The 19457-nt window shown below is 37.9% G+C and overlaps 1 non-coding gene across 1 annotated transcript; it reads right to left on the bottom strand.

Annotated features, from left to right (window-relative positions):
* Positions 1-531: 531 nt before the first annotated feature.
* LOC122007567 lies at positions 532-637 on the bottom strand. Its single transcript, XR_006119039.1, has one exon. It is a non-coding gene; the product is annotated as a small nucleolar RNA R71 (small nucleolar RNA).
* Between the last annotated feature and the right edge of the window lie 18820 nt (positions 638-19457).

Raw genomic sequence — 19457 nt, 5'->3', positions numbered from 1 at the left:
ATTCAATTCTGCATTTTTGATTCTTTTATTTTTTTTTCTTTTTCTGTTGAATTGTCATTTGCTATCTTGTTCTTGTGTATGCGAAGATCTAACTTTGCAGAACTTTCCATAAAAGAAGAATTCTGCAAAGGCAAATTGAAGAACAGGAACATTTGAACATGGCGAATAGACCACTCAAGGATTATGCAGCACCTTATGCAAGAGGTTTTCGATCTAGTATTTCAAGACCTCCAGTAGAAGCTAATAACTTTGAGATCAAACCCGCAATTATATCTATGGTGCAGCAGAACCAATTTGGTGGAGGACCTCATGAAGACCCCAATCAACACTTAGAGGTCTTTTATGAAATATGTGGTACCATGAAAATGAATGGAGTTCCTTCAGAAGCAGTTAGATTATTATTATTTGGGTTTTCTTTAAGAGATAGGGCAAAGCAATGGCTGAATTCTTTGGCCCCTAATAGCATCACCACTTGGGAGTAGTGTGAGCAACAGTTTTTTGATAAATTCTATCCACCAAGCAAAATAGCTCATATGAGGAATTTAATTGCAAGCTTCAAGCAAACTGACTCAGAATCTCTTTTTGAAGCATGGGATAGATATAATAGTATGCTCAGACAATGCCCACATCATGGGTTGGAAAGATGGTTAGTGTTGCACACTTTTTATAATGGTATCAACTATCATACCAAAGTGTCCCTTGATTCAGCTGCTGGAGGGGCACTTATGAATAAAAGTTTAGATGAAGCTGAAGAAATTATTGACAGTGTAGCACAAAATCATCATCAATGGGCAAATGAAAGAAGTGGTGGCTATTCTTCTGTAAACCCAACAATTAAAGCATCAGGGAAGTTTGATGTAGATGCAGTCACTCTTTTGTCTGCAAAATTGGACGCTCTTACAAAGAAATTTGAGAATATGGGGACTAGTGCTAATATGGTCAATGCTATTAGTACATCTTGTGAAGTATGTGGGAGTTCAGAGCACTCAAATGACTCATGTCCATTGGGAGCTATCACTGCACAAATCAATCAACTGGAACAATGTGATGCAATCATGAGTTACAATCAAAGGCAGAACAACCCATACTCAAATACTTATAACCCTGGATGGAAGAGTCATCCCAATTTTTCTTACAGAAATAATCAAGATCAAGGACCATCTATGGGGGCAAGACCAAATTTTCAAGCTGGGCAACAAAATTTTCAACATCTATCTTCTCAAGGCTTACCAAAGTCAAATATTAAAAAGATGCTTGAAGAAATTATCTCAAGTCAGAATGAAATGAAGCAAGATTTAGCAAAGCTCATTCAGAGAATGGATAATTCTGAAAAGCATCAAAAGATCCAGGATAGTCAAATTGCCCAACTAGCTTCCTCATCATCCAGAGCACCAGGATAACTTCCAGGAAAACCTGATGTGAATCCTATGGAGCATTGCAATAGAATTGAGCTTAGGAGCGGACGGACCTTGGGAGACTCCCAAGTGACTGCTCTAAAAGGGATACAAAAAGAAGAAGAGCTCTCTCCTCTTATACCAAATCAGATTCAAGCTAATGAGGAGAGTACCATTGAGGTTGAAGAGACTCTTCCACTGAACCATCAGAGCAAAGCTGTCCCTTTTCCTCAGAGACTTACAATGCTCAAGAAAGATGAAGAATTTGGCAAGTTTTTAGAAAAAGTTAAGGAAATTTGTGTAGAGGTACCTCTTATTGATGCTATTCTTCAAATGCCTAGATTTGCCAAATTCCTGAAGGATCTCATGTCAAACAAGAGAAGAAGAGGAGAGGTTGAGACAATTGCGCTTAGTGAGGAATGTAGTGCTATTTTGGAGAAGAACACTTCCCCAAAACTAAAGGACCCAGGGAGCTTTTATATTCCTTGCAACATAGGAAAAGATTTTTTTGAAAAAGCTTTTTGTGATTTGGGGGCAAGTGTTAGCCTCATTCCCTATTCAATCTGTAATAAATTAGGTCTCAAAAACATTAAACTTACTACTATGACACTTCAACTTGCCGATCATTCCTGCAGGTACCCTTTGGGTATTATAGAAGATGTGCCAGTAGAGGTGGATGGGAATGTTATTCCCACAGATTTTGTCGTGTTGGACATGGAAGAGGACCCCAGGATTCCTATCATATTAGGAAGACCTTTCCTTGCTACAGCTGGAGCTATAATTGATGTCAAAAATCATAAGCTTTCTTTGGTAATTAGTAAGGAAAGGTTGGAATATGATTTATCTAATATCTCTAACCATGTCTCGTCTCTTTTAAATGCTTGTAGCAGGACAAGCGTTTATAAACTTGAGGAATGGAATTTCCATCCTCATGGAAGGCCACCAAACGAAGGAGACAATGTGGTGGAAGATGTTGGGAGAAGATCTCCCAACAAAAACGAAAAGTATATCTGTCCTCCAAGGGCGAGGAAAAGAAGTGAATGATCAAGTTTGGTCGAGCTAAAGACCTTAAACAAGCACTTCTTGGGAGGCAACCCAAGGGTTCTTTTAGTTAGTTTTGATTTGTATTTTAATTTCTTTTAGTTTGATGCATTCTTTTGATTTTGTTTTCAGGTTAGGTGCAAAACAGAGCCCGGCCGTGTGCTATACACGGCCAGGCAAAGGTTACAGAGAAGGGAAGTGCTTGGGCCGTGTCATCCAGACACGGCCGTGTAGGATCTCCCGAGGAGAAAAAGGTCTAGGCCGTGTCTCAAACACGGACGTGTAAAGAATCCCGAGGAGAAAAAGGTCTAGGCCGTGTCCCAGGCACGGCCCGCGTCTGGAATCCAGAGAAGAAAGAGAAGGGGGCCGTGTCACAGACACGGCCGTGCGATGAGAAATGAATATGGCCGTGTGATATCACACAGCCTGATCCACATCTTTTTAGGGAATTAGGGCACGGGGTGTGGGCGGCACACGGCCGTGTACCGCCGCTCGTTCCTCTTTCCTATTTTTCCATTTCTAAAGATTTAAACTACTTCTTCTAATTTTTCTTTCTCATTCTTCTTAAGGAGATTTGATTTTCTTCCATGGAAAACGTGATTGAGGAGATTTCGGCCACAAGAAAAGGGAAGGAGAAGGTGGTTGCAAGAGAGGAGAGGAATGTTTGCCTTAAAGGTATTTCTAATGACTTTGGTATTATTTTCTCTAGTGATGAGCAACGGTATAGATATTCTTCTTTATGTAAACGACCTCTTTTAAGCACTAGGTTTCTTGATGTTGAAACTTTAGAAACTTTGGGGTTTAAGGATGATTTATTTTGGTTATTTGAAAGGATAGGATGGAGTGGTTTAGTGAACATAAAATATCCTACTTATCCTAGAATTGTTTTTGAATTTTTAAGCTCAATAGAGGTTGATAATGTTCAAGGTGGGGGGAAGCTTAAATTTCGTTTGTTTAATGAAATTTATGAATGGACGTTGGGAGATTTTAATACTTGTTATGAATTACCAAAGAATGATGTGTGTGTGATTTTGCCCCAATTTGAGAATTCACATTTTTGGCGACAAATTTCTGAACAACCGCTATTTGATCCTCATAATTCTAGAGTTTTCCAAATTATCAATCCTATTTTTAAATATGCTTACTTATTCATGAAAAACACTATATTTGGAAGGGAGGACAAAGAGGGATCAGTAAGACTTATAGATTTGTATTGTTTGTGGGCAATGGTTGAAAATGTTCAAATTAATTCTGGTTATTTCTTTCTTAGACATTTGGCAAAATTAGGGAAATCGAATTCTACCACACCTATTATTTTAGGGGGATTACTTACTCAATTGGCCTTAGTATTAGGATGTGATTTGAGTGAATTAGAGGTGGTGGAGAGTTCTTGTACATTGGATTTGAATTCATGTTTAGCAATGAAAATGATTAAGCATGAAGAGCATGGATTTAGTTTATTCATTAAAAATGGTTTCCCTTTAAAATTGCCCAATCATGATTTTACTACAATTCATAATAAAGAGAATTGGTGTTTAAAGTTAGCTAGGCAACAATCTAGAGCTTTGTCATCTTTTACTCCAAGAAATGTTTCTAAGGGTAACCAAGAGATTCATAGTTTTATGTTTCAAGAACTTAATTCTGCTTTAAATAATATTCATAGTGATTTAGATTCAACTAATGAATTTCTTGAGAATAAGAAGCTTATGGAGGAAGAACTATTTAAAAAGCTACAAAATTGTTTTAAGAGTGAGAGAGAATTGTGTGATAAGATTTCTAAAATGATGAATGCTTATAAGGCTAAAATGGAATTTCATGAAGATCTTAGAGGTTTTATGAGATTTGTGCAGGATGATATTGATAAATTGTTTGAGTATCATAATTTTTTCAGAAACGAAGTTAAATGGTTTGTTAAAGATTTTGCATTTTTCTTCCCTGATTTTCCACCTCCTCCACCATATTGATTTCATCGGGACGATGAAAAGTTTAAGTCTGGGGGGGTGTCATGTACTGTTTAGTTTGGTTTTCAGTTTTTAGTTTTTAGTTTTTGTTAGTTTTTCATGTTGGTTCATATTTTCATTGCTTGTTGCTTTATTTTGCTTGTTTTTGAAATAATCATGGCAAAAAAAAAAAAAAAATTTGAGAACATCAAATCTTCACTTATATGCTTTCTTGGATTCAAGTGAAATGTTAGCACGATTATTGTCTTGATTCATGATGTTCGAATGATGCTAGTAGTAAACTTTGTGTAGTTCTTTTTTCTATCTTGGGAAGCATTAATAAGCTAAGAATCTTATGGTGATGAGTTTTAGTTTTGGTTCAACCTTAAGGATTTTATCTTCACTACACTTGTGCTTGATGCTTGAATAGTTGATGTCATTGAAATAGTCATGATTCATCTTGTTTGCTTAGTACTTGGTTTCCATGGTGATTTCTCAACTTTCATTTTGGTTTCTGGATGAGGCTCAAATCATTAAAGTTCATTTGGAAAAATCAAAATATCCCAACATGTGTGCTAAAAGAACATTTGTGAATAAGTTTTGTACAATGCAAACACTTATAAAAAAAAAGTAAAAAAAAATAAGGGATATAAAAAACAGTTGTCATGAGTGGAATCTAGCAAGTCACCCCTTTGAGACCGAGTTAGGTTACTGGGGAAATGACTGCCTAGCTTCCCTTGAGATTGAGCACACCTTTGAGACCTTGGGCTAGTTGAAAAATATGAACCAAGTGAATGGTGAGTAAGTGCCTATCACTGGTTACTTGTCTTTCACTGGAAACATTAGGAATTTAAATTTGATGACGACTTGACTAGGACATGGATTGAGACTTGAAGGGTGTTGAGTTACTTTTACACTGTGCACAAGATTCTTATGCTTGAACCATACTTTACTTGTTTCCATGATCACGCTTGTTAATGAAACTTTTTGATAGAGTTAGGAAAGTGCACTAGGTTTTATGAATGTGTCATAGAACATATGAATTTAGACTGCAGCATTTTGCTTGAGGACAAGCAAAGGTTTAAGTCTGGGGGTGTGATGTGCGTAAATTATATACTCTTTTATGCATGTTTTTACGCACATTTACATACTTTGAGCATGCTTGATCTATGCATTTCTATACTTCCATCTTTCCTTTTAGCATATTTACTCTTTAGGTTCGGAGATCTGCTTTTTGTGTATTTTCTGTACACAGGAGTCGAAATTGGTGAAGATTATGCGTCCTCGGACAAGCTTGGAAGGAATTGAAGGAGAGAGTCATGGTCGTGTGCACCACACGGCCGTGTAGTTTTAACAGGAAGGGAAGAGGACATGGCCGTGTGAATCTCACACGGCCGTGTCTTGATTTGAAGAAATTAGAGCAGATGCCTTACATAGCCGTGTAGATCTACACGGCCATGTGAGGTTTCCAGAGGCCAAGCAGGTGGTGGCCGTGTGCACCACACGACCGTGTAGCATTTCCAGAGAACAGAAGGGTCCTGGCCGTGTGAGTCACACGGCCGGGCAGCTTTGGCTGAGAAGGAAGAGGACATGGCCGTGTCTTGTGGCGCCCGATTTCCTCCTCTATTTAAACCCTCCTTCATGAATTGAAAGAGGATCTCTCCCCCTTTGGGAGAAGGCAAGATTTGGTGGTATCCTCCCATTCTTGGGAGGATTTCTGGGTGATTCGAGAGGAGTTCTTGACGATTTCGACTCCGGAGCGAGGATTGGATCCGAAGACGAGGCTTCTTCGTAGATAAGTTTTCTCTTTCCCCCTTTTCTTGGTTTCTTGGATTGGGGATTTAAGAAATGCTTGTAATCTTTATTTCTTTGGGTATTCTTCCTCGATTCATGGAGTAGATCTTGTATTCTAGGATTAAGGGAGTATTTGTATGATGGATTGATGTAATCTCTTATGGATTTGCCAATTTCTTGTTTCAATGACAATGTCTTGCTTGTATCAATTAGATCTTGAATGATTAATGGTGATTTGTGCTTAATTCTCATTCTTGATTGATTGTTTGGATTTCTTGGGGACTTAGTAAAGATAAACTCTCACTCGATCATCCGAGGGATCCACGTGACAGGTGCAAGCCCGTGTAAGGACGTTTGAGAGATAATCTTAAAGAGGAAATATGAATATTCAAGAGAGTAGGATGGATTTTGTGATTAGTTTCTTGTATCTTGATAGATTAATAAGTTGTGGGCTTCTATGTTGATATCCGAGGAAGGCATAGTAATAGGTGCGCTTCTGTGTAAGGACAACGTAGGTTCACGTCTAATTGATCATATTTAGATACATTTCTCAGTCCTTAGCCGGTTATCTATTGCAAGAGAGAACCGGCAACTTTCTACAAGTGTTTGGCAATTGAGGGATAAGAATTGGTGAACCATTTACATTCAAGAAATCTTACAAATAAACCGAAACTCCTAGAATCTCCCCTTATCATAACCCAAAACACTAAACTCTTGTTTGTTGATCTTTAATATTAGATTTGTTTACCTTCACTTTGCATTTGAAACAATTGGATAGTTGTTTAGCTAATTCGCATTGAGGCATTTCTAGTGCTTATTCCAGTCCCTGTGGATACGATAATCTTTTATATTACTTGCGACATTTCCGTACACTTGCGGAGCGTAACACAGCATCTCAAGAATCACCTCCTTTATCCACGCAACCTTCTGAGATTATGAGAGTTGCAAGGATTGAGCATGTTGTGGACCAATGTGTAGGAACTTATGCAATGGAAGCAAAGCTCCAAGAATCACCACTTTTAGAGCCAGTTCCACCTGAGCTAGAACTAGAACCAATTCTTAATTCTGAAGAAGTCACATCCCATTATTTAGAGCTTTCAGGTACATCTCAACAATGCAAGGTTAGTATTTCTAGTGATCTTTTAGAAAATTTCATAGAGGTACCTATAATTGATTTTGTTGGATGTGATTCAATTTTTGATGCATATTCAGTTCATACTAATATGGTTCTAGTTCCTTCTAATATTACATACTTGTGGGAGTGTAATACCCCGGTTCTGAGATTCTGGTTAAGTATAACTTAAAAGATTAGATGGTACTATCCATATCACCAAGGTGCACCTTCCTTTTCGGAAGCCCAAACTTAAGAACTCCAAAGTTAAGCGTGCTTGTCTTGGAGAAATCTGAGGATGGGTGACCTCCTGGGAAGTTTTCTAGGGTGCGTGCGAGTGAGGACAAAGCACGCTGAAAGGACCTCCGGTGGTCTGTGGAGCTAGTCATCAAAACGATAGGTAATTCTGGTGTCGTTCCTGGTTCGGTCCGGGTGGGGCCCGCCTTGCGACCGTGAGTGCGCCTGTGGCTGGAGCACCCAGGGCACCACCTAGCAAGGGAAATTCTGGGATTTGTCTGTGGTGTGATTTGTGGTTACACAACGAGGACGTTGTGTCTTTAAGTGGGGGTGATTGTAATACCCCGGTTATGAGATTCTGGTTAAGTATAACTTAAAAGGTTAGATGGTACTATCCATATCACCAAGGTGCACCTTCCTTTTCGGAAGCCCAAACTTAAGAACTCCAAAGTTAAGCGTGCTTGGCTTGGAGAAATCTGAGGATGGGTGACCTCCTGGGAAGTTTTCCAGGGTGCGTGCGAGTGAGGACAAAGCACGCTGAAAGGACCTCCGGTGGTCTGTGGAGCTAGTCATCAAACCGATAGGTAATTCTGGTGTCGTTCCTGGTTCGGTCCGGGTGGGGCCCGCCCGGGCCGGGGCGTTACAGGGAGGTTTGCCTTTCTTTTGGATGTGCAGATTTTCTTGGGACCTATAATTGGAAGCTCGATCTGAACCATCTTCGACCACCTGAAAGGACTTTAAAGAAGACGAAGATGGAGAGAGTGATACTTCACTTCTTAACTCCAACATTGAAAGCTCTCTGTATAATAAGAGCCCTTGGTAAGAGGGTTCTAAAATATTTTACCCCTCCAAGAGCAAGATTTCGATGAATCTAATGAGGTGGTCGAGTTAATGACCTTAAACAAGCGCTTCTTGGGAGGCAACCCAAGTTCTTTCTTATTTTATTTATGTCTTCAGTTCTTTCTTTATAATAAACATGTATCCTCTACTTAATTTTTGTTGTCAATCTTCTTTTATAGGATTCAAATATTAGGAGGAGGGCAACTACATGATGGAGAAGTTCATGACATGGATATTTGGCACGTATCATTTGGTAACTTCTCTTACTTTAAATCTCCTCCACATTATTTTTAGTTTTCATTGTGGCAATGAAAAGTTTAAGTCTGGGGGGATGCATTAGATGCATTTGGTTCAGTTTATTTTTTGCTTATTTCTTTTTGCATAATAAAATTTTTGCTAGTTGCATCTTACATCACATTATGATTGCTTGTTCCTTATTGCAAAATACCAGCACGTTTATTCTAGATTTTATGTGTTACTTATAATGCTAGTATGTTTAGTGATATATCTTTTTAATCTTTAATAGCATGAAGTGAGCAATGCTTTTACTATAAGAGTTTAAGTATTGGCCTTGTTTTATGATCTCTATACACTACCTATTTTTGATGGTTGATAACTCTAAAATAGTCATGATTCATAGAATTGGACTAGTACTTGTGCTTCTATGGTGACCTCTCAACTACATTTTGGTTACTGGATAAACTCAGATCATGTAAGCTCATTTGGAAAAAAAAATTAATCCAAAAAAAAAAAATTTGAAAGTTTGTTCAAGTTTGGTACTTTGCAAAGATTCAAAAAGAAAAAAAATGAATGAAAAAAAAAACAAGGGATAAAAAATTTGTTGTCATGAGTGGAAACTAGCAATTCACCCCTTTGAGACCGAGTTAGGTTACTGGGAAAATGAATGTTATGTTTCTCTTGATACTAAGTATTCCTTTGAGACCTTGTGTAGACGATGCATAGCATTTTTTGAGGGGAACGAACCTTGCGTGTGGCAAGTAAGTGCCTTTCGCCGGAAGCATAAGGAACACAATTTTATGACGAGTTGACTAGACTTAGGGATTGAAACTTGATAAATCTAGGCCACCTTTGCACTGAGCACGGAGGACTACTACTTAGGTCATACTTAAACTACTTTTGTATCTTGCTCACCAATGAAATCACTTGATAGAATTAGATTGACTTGCTAGAGATTATGATGCACTATCTAACCACATGAATCTAGATTGCGGGTTTTGCTTGAGGACAATCAAAGGTTTAAATCTGGGGTGTGATGTGCGCAAATATTATGATCATTTACGCATGTTTTAGCGCACATTCACGTACTTTATTCATATATATTCATTGCATGATTGTCTCTTTCATCTTGTATTCATTATATATATTCTTTTGTTCGGATATCTGCTCTTTGTTTAGTTTTGTGTTGACAGGGATGACTTTCGGAGCAAAAACGACGATTATCTACGCACCGAAACAAGCCAAAGAACACGGCCATGCAACACACGGCCGTGTGACCAGATAGAAGGGAGCAGTGCACGGCCGTGCACCCTTGCACGGTCATGCGGCCATGGCAGAGGTAAAGAAGCACACGGTCGTGCATCATTGCATGGTCGTGCCACCCCAGGCCAAGACAAAGGAATGCCTGGTCGTGCATCCTTGTACGGTCATGCCTCAGGGAGCAGAAGCCAGAGACCACACGGCTGTGCCAATCGGCACGGCCGTGCAGCTTCACCAGAGGAGAGGATGGGCATGGTCGTGCCAACCTTGTACGACCGTGCCACGGGTCGTGCGACGCACATACCCTAGCTTATAAAAGGGTCAAGAAACCTATTCTTGGGTTCATCTTTGGTTCGGGACTTCGTCCCTCCCCTCTTTACGATCTGTCCATCTCCGGAGCAAGGAAGCATCCCCAAGACATCGGAATCATCAAGCATCTCTTCTTCCTTTCCTTCTAGGGTTGTAAGTATACTTTTCTTTATGTTCTGGGGTTGTTCTTCCACCACAATGGAGTAGACATCCTATTCTAGGATTAGGAAGTATTTTTAATACGATGGAGATGTAGAACTATGTTGATTCGCCTTATTTCTATTCAATGAATTGTTTATGCCTTGTTCATACTTGATGAAGTTGTGTGCGTGACATAGTTATGTTTCTTGCACGCTTTGTTAATTGATGTGGAGGATTGTTGATCATGCAAGGGGATGCCCTAGAGCGTATTGACCAAGGTACCCTCGTGACAGGGGTAACCCTTTCTGGACGTCTAAGATGTTCCCTTAAAAGGAGAAACAATCCCATAGGAATTGCTCCTCTCGTAGAGAGAGTGCTCTAGATCGTATACCCGAGGGGCCCTAGTGACAACCCGTTCACAGACATCTAGGACATTCTCTTGAAAGGAGAGGCAATTCCTCTATAAGGAAGTAGGAACCCGTACCATCTACCTTTATCCTTATTGCTATTTACTAGGCACGAATTCCTGTGATCTACTGAGGCGCCCTAGTGACAGGGGTTAACCATTACAGGATTTCATAGGGACCGTCTCTATTTGATACTTAGGGATATTGACCAATCTAACTTCCTATAAGGGCATGGACATAAAGGGTAGAAACTAAGCAATCTATGTAGTATCTTCTAGTATTACAATGAAATCGAAATCCTAGAATCCATCTCCTAAAGTTCATTCCCTCCAAGATCTCTTCTCTCTCTCTCAACCTTCTTTCTCTCTTCAATCACTCTCGTTAGTTTGCAAGCGCCAAAGCTAACTTTCGACTGTCTAGATAACCTACTTGCGACATCTCTAGTGCTTAATCAACAGTCCCTGTGGATTCGACAAATCTTTTATATTACTGACGACGAAATCGTACACTTGCGGTTGCGTAACAATACACCTATGGCCACTAATATTAAAATTGATTCAGACTTAGATGGTAAATCAGAAGACTTGAAATACTATCAAAGTACGATAGGAAGTCTACTGTACCTAACTGCGAGCCAACCAGATATTCTTTTTGCTGTAGGTATGTGTGCAAGATACCAATCTTGTGCGAAAGAGTCTCACTTAACCTTTATTAAAATAATACTAAGATATATTAAAGGGACCCTAAATGTAGAATTATAGTACCCTAGGTGTTGCACCCTTGATCTGACTGGCTACTCGGACTCAGACTATGCTGGGTGCAAGCCAGATAGAAAAAGCACAAGTGGTAGCTGTCAATTTCTAGGTCAGTGCCTAGTAAGTTGGTCAAGCAGAAAGCAACATTGTGTTGTTTTATCTACCATTGAAGCTGAGTATATAGCCCTAAGTGAATGTGCATCTCAACTGTTATGGATGATGCATACACTAAATGATTATCAACTAGAATATCATAAAACAAAAATTTCAATTGATAATATAAGTTCAATTAATCTAACCAAAAACCCAATTCACCACTCAAGGACTAAACATATAGAAGTAAAGCACCACTTTGTAAGAGATCACGTAGCTAAGGGTGATATTGTACATAACTACATTGAGTCAAAATCAAACCTAGCTGACTTATTCACAAAGCCCTTACCTGAACTTGAGTTTAGTTCACTTAGAAGACAAATAGGGATTTGCTTAGTAGAATAGAACTCATTCTCTGCTTACTTTTCTTAACTTATTTTTTTAAAAAAATTAATCTTAGGAAAACTATTTTTCAAAATTCCAAATTTTGTTAGTTTTTTCAAAATTCTGGTTTAGCCTAGGAATTCACCCCTAGAAATCATGTTCCCCTAGTTTTTAGCCAGAGCATCTCACAAGCACACTAGGCTTACCTTGTTTGTGTTTGAAAAACTTAGAATGAGGTGAGATGCAAATGGTACAGTCTAGACTTCAGAATGCTTATTACTGTGCATCGTAGTAAATCTAGACAATAAATACCAATATATATTAATCAAGTTAAGTTATCCATTTTTAGTTAAATCTAACTAGAATTCTAAGCTTAACTTGACTAACCGAGTGAAAGTTGTTGCCCTCTAGGTAATCAACTAGTAACTAATGGTTAGACATGTGGCCAAGGAATTAAGTATTTACCTTTCAGTTACTCATGCTTGGACTTTAGGAATATTTTTTTATTTTGTTTTGTTTCTTCAAAGTGAAAATGGCCTTAGTTAAAATTTTACAAGTTTTTAAGTTAAGCATTTTTCAAAATAATTTCAAATTTGACTAAGTTTCTGTATTTCAAACTTAGCGTCTAAAGCGATTCTAAATTTTTTTTTATGCTAAGTGTCTTTCAAAGGATTATTAAATTTAGCAAAGTACTTCAAAACTTAGCTAAGTTACTTTTCAAAAATACTTGACTTAGTTAAAAATACTTTTCCAAACTTAGTTTTTAAAGAAAAGTTATGTTTCACTTAGCTATATGTTTTATAATGCAATTAATTCCGACAAGCTAAGTGTTTATTAAAGCAAGTTTAAATTTTTTTTTCTCTTTTAAAAACTAAGCGTCTGTTTAACACCCTATTTTTATACTAATTGTTTTCCTTCTCTTTCTCCCTTAGTTATTTTGATAAATGGCAAAGGGGGAGAGTATAAGAAAATTCAAAGAAAGCTCAAAGAAATATTTTAAAAAGAATTATTTTAAAAAAAAATTGTTTAGTCAAAAAGGGGAAGTTGTATTAAGGGGGAGCTTATCATTGTATGTGCTAAAATTGTGCTATCTTTATGCTTGTGCCTATGATTGGTAATGCTTTGTATCTTTTCATTATTATCCTTTTGCTTAACTTTGAATTTCAGTTGTCATAATAAAAAAGGGGGAGATTGTTGGTGCGGGAAGCATCCGATGATCAAACCTTAGTTTTGATAATGACAAAAGGGATTCAAAGTTAAGGTTAATTGTTATCTAACGATTTTATATGAGGTTTTCAGGAAAGTCCTAACTACGGTTAGGCAAGTGTAAAATCCTAAGGGGTGGTAACCTTAGGTCCTAAGGGGTGGTAACTCTAGGTGGAGGAAAACCCTAAGGGGCGACAACCTTAAGTCCTAGGGGGTGGTAACCCCAGGTGGAGGAAAATCCTAAGGGGGGGGGTAACCTTAGGTCCTAGGGGGTGGTAACCCTAGGTGAAGAAAAAACCCTAGGGGTGGTAACCCTACGTCCTAGGGGGTGGTAACCCTAGGCAGATTGTCCAGTCGGTCTGGAGGACCAGACTGGCAAAAGGGTATGCTCTCCTGAGTGGAGTAGGTGAGGACGCGTTCCCCGGAAGAGGGAACAGTAGGCGTCGGTTCGACCTAGGGTTTCTGGTTGGAAATCTGAAGTCAGAACCGGATAGCCCAGAGGCTGCCAAACATTTCATCTATTATGTTTGTTATGTGCTAACGTTGTGCTGTAGGGTATTTTGGGACTAACATATCTTGCAGGTACTAAAACACAAAGATTTGCCTTGGATGAACGGTACCTAAGACGCCCTCATGGAGCTTGAGGCGCCTCAGGTGCAAGGCAGATCCAGCGCATGCAGCAGGGCTGGAGGTGCCTCGGACAGATCTGGAGATGCCTCAGACAGGCATGGAGGCGCCACAAAGGGTGATGGAGGCGCCTTTAACCAGATAAGCTGCGACCACTTCTGTGCTAATCCATGCGGCTGACTTGGCAACTTGGAGGTGCCTCGGACAAGCTTGGAGGCACCCTCAACAAGCTATTTAAGGCCATTTCGACCAGCAGCTTAGGGAACTCAAGCAAAAAAGCAATCCTTCTTTAGTACGCTGCTAACGAGACATTCCGGTTGAGCTACAAGAAGTCCCGACGATCCGAAGCTTCAAGATTTTCATTTTTCATCGGTATAATTGTCATTTCAAATTTAAGATTGTACTTTAAAATTGTAATCTTTAACGATATTATAGTTGTTGCCCACCGAAAGCGATCAACGATCGCGGGCCTTGGAGTAGGAGTCTCCCAAGGCTCTGAACCAAGTAAATCTTGGTGTCCCTGTCTTTTGTGTCTTTGATATTTCTGCTTCATTACTCCGATATGTTTTTAATCGATAGTTTTCCGATTACGAAACGCGTGAAAGCCATGAGCGTTATTCTCCCCCCCCCCCTCTAGCGCAGTCTCGATCCAACAGAGGACCAACATAGAAATACTTTTGCCCATGCCAAATGGCATGGCCAGGAGTTTGCCCATACCTTTCTCCAGAACAGACACAACTATCGTCATGCCCTGAGACACGGCCATGCCTCTAGAGCTGCTTTTCTACTTCTGGGTTGTGCCATTTGGCACGACCAGATATTTAAATCTACAATTCTGGAGGCATGGTCATGCCTCAGGCACGACCATAGCTATGTCTATTTTAGAGAAAGGCATGGGCAATCTCTTGGATGTGCCATTTGGCACAGGCAATCTCCTGGCTGTGCCATTTGGCACGGGCAGAAGTAATTTTTCACTGGTCCTCTCCTTGGCCTTGCCATTTTGTATAACCTCTTGCCTTCACTACTTCTAGTTGTGCTTTAAGGCATGGTCAGGCCAAATTTACATCTGAAATGACTTGAGCACTCTAATTCTTGTTTTTCTTTCTTTGTGGTAGGCAAGGTTGGGTTATGATCTTCTTCAATTGATCTTCTTTTGCATCTTTGGATTGGTTTTCGCTCCAAATGCTCTTGAAAGTGAAAATAAACACTGAGTAGATCTCTAGACATAAAATAGTAATTATCCTGACATATGATGCAAAAGGGTGCAAAAAACACATAGATCATAGACATGAAATATAAGTCGATGTGCGTTAAATAGTGCAAATTAACATATATAATCTACGCGTATCACACCCTCAGATTTAAACTTTTGTTTGTCCTCAAACAACAACCTACAATCTAAACTTATGAATTGAACTTATGCATCATAATCCCTATTGAATTCGTTTAACTCTATCAAATAGTTTCACTTGTGAGCAGGTTATCAAAGCAATATAAGTAGGACCTAATTGCTAGTTCTCTGTGCTCAGTGCAATAGTGGCCAAAATTCTTTCAAGTTTCAAACTCCAAGCCTAGTCAAGTCGTCATTTAATTGTGTTCCTTATGTTTTCGGTGATAGACACTTACCTGCCAAACATAAAGTTCATCCTTTTCAATTTACCTTAGGTCTCAAAGGTGTGGTCAATATTAAGAGAAACAAAGCACTCATTTCCCAGTAACGTCTCAAAGGGGAAAATTGCTAGTTTCCATTCATGACAACTATTTTTTTTATTCCTTGTCCATCACATTTTTTCTTTGAGTATTTACAAAGTATTAAACTTAAACAAACCTCTATTTTTTTGGGATATTATTTTTCAAATGAGCTTACATGATTTGAGCCTCATCCAGTAACCTAATTATAATTTGAGAAGTCACCATGGAGATACTAGTACTTACAAGTTCAATGAATCATAACTATTTTCGGTGTTATCAATAATCAATAATTCAGCAAAGTGAAAGAGATCCTAATATCAGGCATTACTCATAAATTATCAATACAACTTTTGCTCATTTCATGCTACCAATGATAGAGAAAACAATCCACTAGACATACTAACACAAGAAACAATATACATAAGTGAAGAAATAAATGTGCTAGTATTTTCACTTGAGAACAAGTCAGCAGTAATAGTGTGGGTAATGCAACTCAAAATGACTCAAAAATTTTATTTTGATCAAAATCTAAATTTAATTATCAAAATCTACACTATAACCCAATATATATGCATCTAAGTATGCATCCCCCAGACTTAAACTTTTCATTGTCCCAATGAAAATAAAGCCAAATATGAAGGAGAGTTAAGGTTAAAGGAGATACTAAGTGAGACATGACAAGTTAATAAGTCAATCAAGTTATGAAATTACTCTATTATCCTCAAGCCTCCTAAACAATGTATCCTAAAAAAGAAGTATGGACAAGAAAAACTAAGTAAAGGCATTAGGTTAAGAAAAGAGAAAATAAAATAAACTGAAATAATAACAAGGAAGAAACTTGGATTACCTCCCAAGAAGCGCTTGTTTTAGGTCCTAAGCTCGACCACCTCATTAGACTCAACAAAATCTCACTCTTAGAGGGTAAGATATTTCAATATCCTCTTACCAATCTCTCTTATTATGGAGAGAGCATTCAATATATGAGCTATAATGTAAAGTAACTCTCTCTTCATCGTCATCTTCTTAAAAGTTCTTTCAGGTGGTCGAAGATGGTTCAGATTGAGCTTTTATTTTTTAGTCCAAGTGAACACTACACACCCAAAAGAAAAAGAAATCTTCCACATGCATGTTCTATAAGATAGAACCAGAACCATATCAAGATAAGCTGAATAAGTAATAAAAACTGAATCACATCCAACAAAGTCAATTATAGGTACCTCTATACAATTTTCTAAAATATCACAAGAAATACTAACCTTACTTTGCTAATAGATACCTGAAACTTCTAAAAATGTGGGTGTGACTTCTTCTAAAGCAAATGATGGTTCTGGCTCTGGCTAAGGTGTTGGTACAACTAAAGGTGGTAATTCTTGAGATTCTGCTATCTTTGCATATGTCCCTATGTATTGATCCACCACATGTTCAATCCTTTCTATTCTCATAGTCTCTGAGGGTTGTGTGGACAAAGGATGTAATTCTTGAGATGTTGCTTCCACAACATAGCTCTCTACACTTCCTTCCATATCATTAACATTAACACATGTGGTGGAGAATATTCCCACATCAATATTTTTAGTAGGAGAATCAACTACAAGAGAGTCAATAACTTCACTTACAGCCTTACGTTGATCTACCTCATCACATTCATCATCTAAAAATTCAATTTCACTACAATGCCCTATAAAATCAGGAGGTAGATGTGAAAACATGTTGACCACTGCATTATCATTACACTCATCATCTGAAGAGTTTCCATGTTTATACACATCAAGAAATCTACACTCACCCCTATTAGTATCACAAAATTTACCAAAGTCTTTGTTTTCATTGGCCCCCACTAGCCTTTGTGAAAAAGGAATCCTTAGTGGAGGTCTTGGGAAGGATTGATCATTCTTTTTTCCCAAGTTCCCTTTGAGCTCATGCCAGAGATTCAACGTGTTTGTCTGGTGATGTTATGATCAACCTTTGAGGGAAAGGTATTCGTGGCTTTTGGGTTCTAAAGTAATGGAACTGAGTTTTTATGGTCCTCTATTGTTCTTCTCCTCAATTTTATACAAGTCATTTACCTGAAGTTCTTCATAATACTTGCCACTTCTTAACTTAATATCATTTGTAACAGCCCAAATTTCCTCAATTAGAGTCCTAAAAGTAATTTAAAAATATTTAAAAATACTATAGAAATATTCTAGGGATTTTTAGAAATTTTCAGAGTATTTTTATGTAATTTTTGGAGGTCGTTTGGTATTTTTACTAAACGAAGGAAGTTTCGACAAAAAAATGTCCAAGCCGAGAATTGAACCCACAACCTTTGACTCGGTCAAAACCCAGCTGACCAGGTGGGCAAACAGATTTTTCTGTTTAGAAAAGGTAGCGAATTTATTTAAGATAATTAATAGAATATTATAAAAGGGATAAGTTGATCTTGGATTTGTTTGTTTAGAAAAGATAGCAAATTTATTTAAGATAGTTAACAGAATATTATAAAAGAGATAAGTTGAAGTTGGATTTGTTTGTTTAGAAAAAGTAGCGAATTTATTTAAAATAATTAACAGAATATTGGATTATAAAAGGGATAAGTTGATGTTGGATTTGTCTGTTTAGAAAAGATAGCGAATTTATTTAAGGAGTTAACAGAAATATTAAGTTATAAAAAGGGATAAGTTGATGCTCTATTTTCCGGTGACTTAAACCATTCTCTCCTTCTCTTCTGCGTACGATGGCGGAGCTCGGGCAGAAAACGAAAGGGAGTTAGGGAATCATTTCCGGCGGACGGCCAAGGTCCTAGAAGCCCTTTTTGTTCGGTTGTGAGTCCAAGAAGCAAGGTAAGTTGCTACTCACCTGCAGTAGGATTGCTCCGAGATTTTCTTTCCTTGCTGCCGTGGTTTAAGGATTTTGGTTTTATGCTTATTGGCGTGAGTTAGATTTCTGAGAGTAGTTTTTGGACTTGTTCTTCTTGATTTCGAATCATGCTGTAAAGATTATGCTTGTTCTTCTTGATTGTTGAAGCATGCTGTAAGGAGTTTTGTCTTTGAAGATTTCTGCCGTGAGTGTTCTATAGGTTATCGCTTGATTTCTAATTCTTTTTGGAAGTTAGAATGTTGGACCTATGTAGCCCTATCTTTGCATGATTGTCTATTCCTTTGTATCGAAAAGGTTAGTAGTTGTTTGAATTTTCCTTGTTCTCCGAGTTTGGAATGGTAACTTAAGGATAATGAGCAAGTGATTCTATTTCCTGTATCTTTTCTGTTCGAGTACTTTGTTAGAGAAGGTTATTAGGTTTGTTCTTCATATCTAATTTGTATAAGGATTATTCTCTTTTATTAGCAGCAGTAATCTTTTTCTTATTACTTTGCTTAGTTGGAAATAATTCAACATGTGTAGATCTAGTGATGCGTGCTTCAGTATACCACGTGTAAAGGTTGTTAGCAGCAGTAATCTTTCTTATTGCTTTGCTTAGTTGGAAATAATTTAGGATGTGTAGATTTATTGAGTTATTGTTCTTGAATATGCAGATTTATTTTCCAATTTTGTTTGCTATGAGTTAAGCTTAAGATGCAGATTTTTGATAAGCTTAGTATGCAGACCTTAGATAAGCTTAGTATGCAGATTTTGTTAAGCTTAGTATGCAGATTTTAGATAAGCTTAGTATGCAGATTTTAGATAAGCTTAATATGCAGATTTCTGTTTAAACTTGTATGCAGATTTTGTTTAAGCATTGCAATGTTAGAATTTGTTTAAACATTTTAGTTTTGTAAGAAGCATTCTTTTATAAGAAAAGTATAAGAAAGATTAAGAAAAGAAAGAAAAAGGCCAAGGCCTTAAGTAAATCCCAAAGTCAAGACTTTAGGGATTTTGGCACACAAGGTGCTAAAGAAAATGCCGAGGCATTATATAAAAGTATTAAAAGATAACAAGTATTTTACTTTTATCAGTGGCACTGTGTTGGACTCTCTGTCTTTGGGCTGGGCTCCCATAGTCGTCCCTAGGTT

The sequence above is a fragment of the Zingiber officinale genome, chromosome 7B (assembly GCF_018446385.1).
Source record: "Zingiber officinale cultivar Zhangliang chromosome 7B, Zo_v1.1, whole genome shotgun sequence".
Lineage (NCBI taxonomy): Eukaryota > Viridiplantae > Streptophyta > Magnoliopsida > Zingiberales > Zingiberaceae > Zingiber > Zingiber officinale.
The sequence above is the reverse complement of the archived record's forward strand: the minus strand, read 5'-3'. Positions and strand labels throughout refer to the sequence as shown.